This window comes from Bactrocera oleae, chromosome 3 (assembly GCF_042242935.1).
Source record: "Bactrocera oleae isolate idBacOlea1 chromosome 3, idBacOlea1, whole genome shotgun sequence".
In the NCBI taxonomy this organism is placed as follows: Eukaryota; Metazoa; Arthropoda; class Insecta; order Diptera; family Tephritidae; genus Bactrocera; species Bactrocera oleae.
This window is the reverse complement of record NC_091537.1, coordinates 82521426-82532445: the sequence shown is the minus strand read 5'-3', so window position 1 is coordinate 82532445 and position 11020 is coordinate 82521426. Positions and strand designations below refer to the sequence as shown.

Here is an 11020-nt window from a genome sequence, read left to right as displayed (position 1 = left end):
TTCAAAAGTAATAATTTCAAGAAAAAACTTTAATTTTGCAAAAATTATTTTGAAAGTGAAAATATTTAATATAATAATTGTAAATACTGAAACAAAGGCAAAACGATTTTTTATGTGCAATAACAACTCAGATATTTAAAAACTAAAAATAAGAAAATTTAATTTTAAGTTTAATTTAAAAATAATTTAGTTATTAAAATTATTAAATATTAAAACCTTTAAAGCAAAAAAAATATTCAAATTTTAAAAAATAAATTTGAAAGTGAGAAAACGTGTAATTAGTTTCAATACCCGGAAATACTGAAGAAAAAATTTAAAGTATAAAATAATATTTTTTGAAGAACACAAGTGATTGCAAAAATAAAAAATACTGAAAAAGTTTTATTAGAAAGTGACTAAAATAAGCGACAAAAAACAGTGGAACTTTTTGAAAAAAACGTTTTGTTTTTTTAAATTCGAAAATATTAAAACAACAATTTTTCAAAAAAATTCATAATTTAAGTAAAAACATTAAAACTTTTTTTGAAAAAAACTTTTATAAAAATTTTTCGCAAAGAATTCAAAATTTTAAATCATAATTTTTTGTAATAAGTAATTTTTTGTAGAAAATATTTCAACATTTTTGAAATTTTTTTTGAAAAATCCTGAAAAAAATTGTATTGAAGAAAGCAAAAAAAAGCAGCACACCTTCAGAAAACACTGCACTAAACTAAAGGGTAAGATAACTCTAATTACTTTATAATCAAAATTAGCTAAAGATAAGTCGCGTGCATTAGAGATAGGTATACAAACTGTAATGATAAGATTTCGATTATCTTTACAGCTCGAAATAGTAGACATGTACAGTCCTGATAGGAACAGTGCAGCGATTTTAAAAACTCATACTCACTAAACAAATTCCACTTTTTGTTCTGAAAATCTATTTTCATCACTTAAAATACGCTGCACCTGAACTTCTAGAACTAGTACATATTTGAACAGTTTGACTGTTTGGTTACTTAGCCGACAAGGTGTACGCATCAGCCGCAATTGTTATGAATGGCAAATTTCATGCTGTTTGGCTGTTGTAGGCAATAAAACGATTTAGACGAAAAAAAAAAATGTGTTGATAATAACCGTTATTGCTTAACGATCTCTTAATTTATATGAGCATTACGTGGAAAATATCGGATTTTACGATAAAATTGTTCAAACCGATTTTTATTGTTTTTGTTGTTTTTTTTTTTTTTGTATTTAATTGTATTTTTGAAAACGCCAACAAATAATTGCTTAGAAATGTGAAATTTTTGCACTCTTTTAGGGAACTATTTCTAAATGAACCAAATATTTTGGCTATCCAAAAACAACCACATAAATTAGAGAACCCTAAGCGTTGTATGAGTTGTGAGGTGATATATATAAATATATTTTAATTATATAATATTTAAAAAAACAAAAATTTAAGGAAATATCTTCATTGATTTATGTATTAAGCTGTTAAGAAATTTGGTACTATTTACTAATTTAATACAACAGAATTATTGAAACAAGAATGATTTTAAAAAAAAATAATAGGAAAAAAAACGTTATTTTCGGTTATACCTTTCACAAGTACATTTTTTATAGCAAAAAAGAGTATAACAAGATCCTTTAATTGATATTGATCAGTCATTTTTTATGATAGCTATATGCTATAGGCAATCTACATGGAGATTATAGCGCTGCCTTCGATAAAAATGCATGCGAAATTTTGTGACGATGTCATCAAATAAAAAAGTTTTGCACACAAGGTCCTGAGTTTGACAGTTCAGTTTGTATAGCAGCTATATGCTATAGTGGTCCGATCTAAAAATTTTCTTAAGATATTGTAATGTTGTTTTGGATAATAATCTATGCCAAATTTTGTGACGATGTCTCATCAAATAAAAAATGTTTCTATACAAGGTTCTGAGTTTGACCCCTCTGTTTTTATGGCAGCTATATGCTATAGTAGTTCGATTTAAACAATTTTTTCAGTTATATGATATAGAGGTCCGATCCCGGCGATTCCTATCATTGAAAACGAAGTGTACAAAATTGCGGATCTATAACTCGAAAACAAGACTGGCGAACAGACAGACAGACATGGCCAAATCAACTCAGCTCATCAGATCATCCGACGCTTTCTGTTACAAACTTAATATACTCTGTTCAGGGTATAAAAAACATTAAAAATAAACATTCAAAAATAAATTAAAATAACAATAATTTTAAAATAAATATGTTGATTACAATTCATAAAATTCTGATTCATATTTCATTCATATTCAGAAAGTCTGTCAACTTGCATTCTTTTATTATTTAAAAATTATTTTAGTTCAGTTAAAAAGCACTGTAAGACATATGAAAGACTTATGAGAAAGATTGGAAAAATATGAAAGAAAATTAATTATTAAAAGGGGATTTTTAAACAACAAAAAGATTATAATTAATTGAAAACATTTTTCTTTACTGCTTTTACTACAATTGAAATAATTTTTAAGTTGTGAAAAGCTTAAAATTTTTTTATTCAAAAATTTTATTAAAAGAGGTAGGACAATAACTTACTAATTTAGCTTTTTAATGTGATTTGCATGTAAATGTTTTTTAATGGGGGATGAGAACAATGCCTAAAAACTAGAAAAACTATAGCATATAGCTGCCATATAAACTGATCAGTCAGACTCAAGGTCTTGTATGGCGAACTTGTTTATTTGACACGATAGCATCACGAAATTTGGCATAGATTATTATCTCAGATATCGTTATAAAGTCAGAAAATATTGTTCAGATTGGATTACTATAGCATATAGCTGTCATGTAAACTGACCGATCAAAATCTAAATAAATATCTTTTTTTTAACTTTTTACACTATAAAAAATGTTCCTGTGCCGGGTATTATAGCTTCGAAGCAGCGGAAGTTAATTTTTTTTTTATTATTGTGGCATTTTCGTCAAATAGTTTCATCCTATGTTTTTTGAGTTTGCTAAAGTTAATTTAAATAACCAATAGAAACCATAATTTGAGAGAAAATTTGGCAAGCAATCATACTGAGAATATGTTTATGGCTTAATAAAGAAGTTAATTTGTGGTTATTTTTTTGTAAATATAAACTAATTTCGCGTTAGAAACACATTACAAGCTTATCAGCTGAATACGTACATATTTCCAAAACATAACCTTAGAATTTTCAAACTTTGACTATACGGAAGTAATTTTCAAAATAAACACACACACATACGCATTTACTAAACAAAGCTGTGAAAAACAACTAAAACTCGAAATCACGGATGTGTTTAAAGCAACTACGTGTGAGTGTGTGTGTAGTTTGAACTATTTGCCCACTTCCTATTTCATTTTCAATTTTTGATATCTCCACTCAAAGATCAACACCAGCAAGTAACGACCAACAATTAACAAGCTAGAAATCATAGTTTAAGCTGCCGCAAGACAAACAATCAAAATATATAATTTCTGTTATTACTGTTGTTGCTGTTATGTGTCCAGTAATAAATTCGACAATAAAAGTAATCAAAAAGAGATGAAAAGCTTAAAGCATTTTTTTTTTTGGATTTTTTGAGTGCCAGCAAATTCCGGGCAAGTTGCATAAGTTGGCGGCAACAACAACAAAAGGCACGCATGTGTATATTTATGTGTCGATATATACATGTGTATGTAATTAAAAGTATGTAGCCACTTGTGTATTGCCAAAAGTCACATACTTCACAAATACCGACTACCCGACTACATAACTCAAAAGTAAACAAACCAAATCATCACAAAGCAATCGAAAATAATTTGTGGACTCTTATTTTGTAATTTTGACTTTGTCACTGTTTTATTGCCGGGCTTTTATTTATTATTACTTTATGTTTTATTTGTTGTGTTTGGTAATTTATAAATGTGTGCATAATTTAATGCTATTACGGCTGACTTACTTACCGAGCTATTGCCAGCTGATTAATTAGTGGGGACAGCTGACGGGCGTTAAATATATCGATAGCAAAGCGTTGCACAGTGGACCGAAGTTGGTCCAATAAAATATAAGAAAAACATAAAAAATAAAAATTGAATTAAAAAGTTACAAAAATAAAAATATAAGAAATACAATTAACAACAAACAAAACTCACAAAATTTAAATAATTAATTATAAAAAAAAATTTCTATAAGGTGGCAACTTTCTAAAAATTTTCACATTGTTTTAAAACGATGCCTAATTTATTTTGTCTAATTAATGGTATAAAAATTAAAAAAAAAATCTCTAGATAGGTGACAACATTTTCAAAAATTTATCCTACAGAAATTATTTTAAAACCCTTTGATCTTAATAAAATATTTAATTATTTTTGTTTAACTAATAGCAGAAAATTGTACCAAAAAATTATACACAAGTGGCAAAACTTAAAAAAAATTTTCCCACAGAAATTATTTTAAAAACTCTTAAACTTCTTCATATTATTTAATTTAGTTTGTCTAATTAATGGTAGAAAATTACATAAAAAAATTTCTATGCAGATGGCAACATTTCTAAAAAAAAATGTCTTCACAAATTATTTAAAATCTCTTTAGTCGCTTTATAATATTTGATTATTTTTGTTTAACTAATAGTAGAAAATTGTATCAAAAAAATTCTAAACAAGTGGCAAGACTTCTAAAAAAAATTTCCTACAGAAATTATTCTAAAAACGGTAAAAAAAAATTTCGAACAGCTGGCAACATTGCTAAATATTTTTCCTACAGAAATTTTTTTAAAACCTCTTTAAACTTAATAAAATATTTGATTTATTTTATCTAATTTATGGCAGAAAATTTTATAAAAATGGCAACATTTATAAAAAAATTTACCTACAAAAATTATTTTAAAACTTCTGTAGTCTCTTTATAATAATTTCTTTGTTTTGTCCAATTAATTGTATAAAATTTTTTAAACAGGTGGCATCCCTTTTTCAAAATATCTATGCGGAATTTCGTGAAGATACCTCAACAAATACAAAAGCCAAATAATATTGAAAATTGTTTCTTTGCAATATTTTTATACGAAAAATTATTTAAAAGATGTGAGTCTTTGGTGAAATATAGTAAGCGCCTAATTGTAGGCAGTGTTCCATGATGAGTAGTGATTTTGAGAAGTAAAATTAGTAGAGTATCCGCTCATTTAGTGGACAAATACTAAACTTTATATACTATATATAATATAAACTATATATAATTTTCCACACATATCCATTTAATCCATTTATTAATTATTTGTTAACATACTTTTCAAATATTTGTTTGCAAAATATCATTTAAAAAAAAAAAAATCCAAATTTCATTACTTCCACTACACTGTGCCGCTCGCTATGCGCCAACATTACCAATTAAAAATCGTCATTTGCATCTCGGCCAATTTAAAGAGCGTTGAGTTGGTCAGGCCAGCGCTTACGGTCAGTTAGCGTACAAAAATTGCAGCAACAAGTTGCTAATAGTGTTGTAAAGTGGTTGCCATGCCCCAGTTACGGATCTTCGATGGTTCTGTTACTTCCATTTACGTACCTACTTGCTGTTGTGTAAGTGAATTTTGTCCAAATATGGCATGTGGTTCGAGCACAAGCTGTTCGAGCGCGTGATCAGCTAACTAACTTTGAATTTAGCTAAAAAGAAAAAAATTCCACGAATGCGTACGTCTAATTATTTCACAAGTTCTAAAATAAAAAAAAATGCGATTAACGCATATATTACTAACTACTAAGCTACTGCAAAAATTCTGTGAATTCTACATTGGAGGTTTAAGTTCGACGAACTATTATTAAGTGGTCGGTATTTGGTATGAATGTGAGTAACCGAAGTAAATTATAGAGCAAAGTTATCTCGTTAAATTTAGTATGTATATTCAAAATTATCTTTCTTTCTGTTTTGTCTATGTTTCATTACGTTATTTTAGTGCTATTTCAATTATGCCATTTGCTCGTTAGATTCGCCACTTCTCTGCTTGCTAATTTTGAAATCTGCTTTTTTTCTCCAAAAATATGCATTGTCAAACAACAACAAATATGTCTCACTAAATTTATCATGAAAGAGTATGTGCTCCATCATTAGAGTGCTATAACCGCTTCTTACTTTATGTACTTCTATTTGTTTACGCCAGTCTACTTTATTTATATCATTCACCTATTCCATTCGCCACTCTCTAAACTTTTGCGAATCCTAAGCAACTATTATTATAACAAATTTTTGACGGTGTTTTATAATTTTCACGATTACCGATTAGACAAAAATATTCAATCATATACACCTAAGAATTATAGAAATAGAAATTGCGACAATTTTGTATCGTTACACATCTTGAAGAATGTTTGATCGTTACACATCTTGAAGAATGTCAACAATTGTACCGCACTCTTGTCGCTTGCATTATTACTATAGACCGTCACTACCCTGTATGCTTCAAAAAGTAAAATCAAATTACATTACCGAATCGTATGAATAATCGAAAACAATTTGAAATTTGGGTGCAAAGGTTTTATAATAAGTCGAAGAGAGATCTTTTATCTAACAGATATAATGATTATAAGAAAATTTTGTGGTAATGAAAGCTTAAAAATATTAGCTTCAAACTTCTGGACCCACGATCGGATCTAGATTCATTTGCAATCAAGTACAATCACCTCAGCAACATTTCTCTTTGCAATTCGGCGAATATTTTATGCTACAAATCGGCTAAAGGGACGCGATTTAAATTTGAGGCAATACCGTTAACCAATATTTAAGGATAATCGAAGCTTGTTCATGCAATTTGTAAGCAATGGCAACCTGACGTATTATATAAAAATGTGTTTCGAGTATGAGTTTTTGCTCAGAATCGGCTGACAATTACTTCGATTTGGGAAATAATATTTTTAAAAAAAATCTACTGGGTATGAATAAACACTCAATAATATGCATTTTATAATCGAGACCTAAAAAATCCAATAAATTTTCCAGATACTTCGGAATAATACCCAAGGCTGTTCAAAAATTATATCATGACAGACAAGTATCACCTGCCAACTTCTGAAAACTTTCGACCACTCAAGTATCTACAAGTAGCTAATGCTTAAAATTTTCAATTCCTGGTAGTATTTCGATATTCTCAGTAATATTGACATTACAATAAATACCAGAAAAAAAAATGTATATTAAAAATTATCTATGCAAATACCTTAATGCACTTACAACGTGATAATCTCCGAGTTATCTTATACACCTGTTAGTTTCGCTAGTTTCATAACTTTCGCTTGAACTTCGGCAATCTTTATGACAGCGCTTGCAATAAGTCTACACAACAAACTTGTCAAAACAAATCGCTTTATTTGCCTTGTCTTATAGACGCATTGCTTAGTATGAACTAGTTTATTTTAAAAATATGCATTTTTGTAGATATAATTTTAGTAGAAAAATATTTTGAGAAACAAACTTATTTAACAAAATATAAAATATCTAACGTTGAGATTTGCCGGCCGCTGAATTGAGCATATATTTACATATATATTTATTTATGAGCAACTATAACAAATACGTCATAGTTTCGGAATCGCAATGACTTTGAACTAGCTAGTGACCAATGCTATTGAGTGGGGAAGCACTCTTCGTGCTGTTCTACTTCCGTTTATAAATGATTAGTAATCATATATATAGCTATGCTAATGCAATAAACGGTGACTGGGAAACTACAGATAGACGCTGAGATGAGATAAAGCGTGAAAATATCTGGAGTGAAAAAACCAAACGTCAAACTCATATATTTTTGTCGCACATTAGCCGTTGCTTATCACGTGTGCAATGTTGTAAATATTTATAAGCAAGCGCTAGACGCTGATAATATTATACAAACTTACATTATTGTTATTGCAATAATTTCTTAGCGATTTTTTAGCAATATAAAGGTGAAATTCTAGGAAAAATTATTTAAAATAAAACTTGTTAGTAATCTGTTTATTGCAAAAGAAATGACCGCTTTAAGTTTACTAACTACGCAATATGGACTCACAGTAGCAATGCCGTTGCGATAGGACGTTAGTAAGAGTATACGTAAGGCAAACATTTCAGGGTATATGTCTATACTTGACATCAGAGTTTGAAACCCGCAATTACAAAAGAAAAATTATTATTTTTATAAATTCAAATCGTTTAGTTTTAAGATTTTTGCTTAATAATATGCTCAGTAGTATTATCATGTTCATAAAAATTATGTTTGTTATGTGAAGCTAGTTTAGATTTTTAAAAAAACATATTCCTTGTTTACATCAGTTTGCTATGAGCGCCGAAAGGATACGAACACCAAACTCTACTTGGAAAATATTAAATTAATGTAGTATAACCTTCTAAGTGTTAACTTTAACTTTAAGTTACTAAGTAGGTATGTGACATTGCTTAAGTTACCAAAGTTCCAAACCGACCATCACAACAGTATCAAATGCCAAATTTTCTATGCTTGAGTTGACAGACGTTGTTTCGGAAATTTGTAGAAGAAAAATGTACATGTCCATTAAAATAATAATAATAATAATAATGATGTTTGTCATGTGACCCAAAATCTTATATTTAAAATAACACCTTCCTTGTTAAGATTGGTTTTATGTAGGAGCAGAACAATGTATGTGTCTGTACTTATTATTGAATTCAAAATCAAGTTTCATAGTACTTCCAATCTACAAATTTTTGCGACACCACCAGATTTAAGAACCTTAAGAAGAAGTTGAAAGAACCTTTGCAGCATGCGTAGAGTTTAATATAGCATACTATGCAAATAGTGAATTTGTTTTTGATAATTCCAATTCGAAACCCACGGTGGTTTTTTCAAGCTGAATTTATTTAGGATACAGTCGATCCACTTTTTTTACTGACTGAAGCGATAACATTGATCGCTCCATAATTGTTTTTACAAGATGAAGGCTCTTGGAGTCATTTCTCTTTGAGGTTGCTATAGTCACTGAACCAAAAAGATATTTTTAGAAAATATGTGTAATAAAGTTTCTAATGTCAGACAAGAAACTCGAAATTATCTTCGTTAAAAAAAGAAGTGTAGTAAAAGAAATATTTGCTTAAATCAAATAAAAACGCTCGCAGATTTCTACCAATGACCTGAGCTCATCGATTTCATTAACAAATTAACCTAAAATTAATACAAATTCATCATAATTTCAGAATAATTTCCATACCCAATGGCAATACTAGCATTCAACTGCCTCAAATTCATTTTTCATTATCAAAAAGTATAATAAGCACCGATTTCACTATTTTTAGACCCATCAATTCATCGCTGGCTGAAAATACATCATCTACAACTTTCTTTAATCACTTCAAAATGAGTTGTTTCAAATCAATTGTTTTGCATTTCGAGACAAGGTCATTCGTATTTGCATATTTGCCTTTCTCTTTTGACTCTTCGATTGTTTATTTTTTTTATGTGTTTTGTGTTTGTAATTTTCTTTTGCTCGTTTTGCTTTCAACTTGTTCGCAAAATTTGTTTATGACATATTTATTACTTAATTACGGACTTCACACTTTTGACAAGCGTAAAATTACAACAACGACAACAAGTTGTGTCAACAAGTTATTTTGGGTAGATACGTGCATGTAGTATAAGCATGCATAGTTGCCACTTTAAATAAAGAAACCGATTAGGATCTTTTTACAACCGAACTCATTAAAGCCATAAAAAGGCAGTCTTTCAATTTACTCGCTCATTATATCACTTAGTAATTTCATCAGTCTCTTAATAACTAGCCGTAAACACAATTGTCGTGAAATTTTTGAGGTGTCTTCTTATCTGGTCACGCATATTTACAGTCGGATATCTTAAGAAAGTGTTTCTGATTAACAGCATAATAATGGTGGATGATGACGCTATTTATTATTAGTGAAGTGTAAATTTTCTTTTTTTCGGTCGATAAGCGTTCGAGCAGTCTTCCATTTTAATACATTTTGATACAGAGTTGCCTCGTAGTTATGGTTATATTATAGTTTAGAACCACAATTAGTAATTTTGCCGGAAATCGCACTACAGCGTTTTAAACCCTTAAAAATTCAATCATTCCTTCTCTACCTCTTCCGGACCTCAGAATGTCGGGAAATTATTATTTTTTCTTTTTCCTTAGTTTATCCACTTTTTTCAATGGGTTTCATCCTACTATGATTTTTTTTGTTTTCAAAAATTACCAACCCTGGTCTATTAGTGAGATGTAAACTCCCTTAAGAAGCAGATGTCTTTGCTAACTGTTCCGGCCTAACTGGCACGAATGGTCAGTCAAGTATAGAATTTTTAGAAAAAATTTCACAGCGAGAAGTACCACACGATAGGCCTTGACTTTATTAATATATTTTTAAATTTTTAATGTTTTTTTTTTGGAGATTAGAGTTTGTTAAAAAACATAAAATACTAAAACCGCAAATTAGAGTCTTAAAAATATTATTTTAAAATTTTAAGATTTTATAATTTCTCAAATTTTTTTAAATTTCTCATTAAAATATTTTAAATCCCTCTAGAAGCAATTTACTTCCAGTTAATATAATTGTAAGACTTTCTGAATATTTACCGGAAGTAAATTGCTTCCTCTTGGGATTTAATAAATTTATATATTATCGACAATCCTTAAGATTAGAGTGCAAATATTTGAGCAAATATTGAGACAACTATCTTCGGCAGTATTATATTTAGAAATTATTTATCATAGAGTGGCCAGCTGTCGAAAAAAACTAATAGGTTACAAAATGTTGCCTGAAATGAAAATAAAAAAATTATTCTTATTTGCTTATATATTGATCTAAAAGCATTTACTTTTTAAATAAATAAAAGAAATTATTCAACTTAGAATTTAATTGTTAACACATTTCTCCAATCGATGAGCGTCTTGGCAATCGAGGCTAGTTAAAATTACTGACGTATAAACACATAACCAGCGATTATATGATTCATCATAACTTCCAGTTTCGGAGCTAAAAATCGCCGTAACTGCAATATCCATCACAAATGCTCCAAATAAGGATTTTTAAGCAAAGCT

At 28.9% G+C, this 11020-nt stretch overlaps 1 protein-coding gene across 1 annotated transcript in view; it reads left to right on the top strand.

The window, feature by feature from the left end:
• Positions 1–447: 447 nt before the first annotated feature.
• The window catches only part of Mco1 (Multicopper oxidase 1), a 29721-nt gene continuing 19148 nt past the window's right edge, over positions 448–11020 (top strand). The window contains exon 1 of the mRNA XM_036370553.2: positions 448–716. The gene's annotated coding sequence lies outside the window, so the exon portion shown is untranslated. The remainder of the gene's footprint in view (positions 717–11020) is intronic.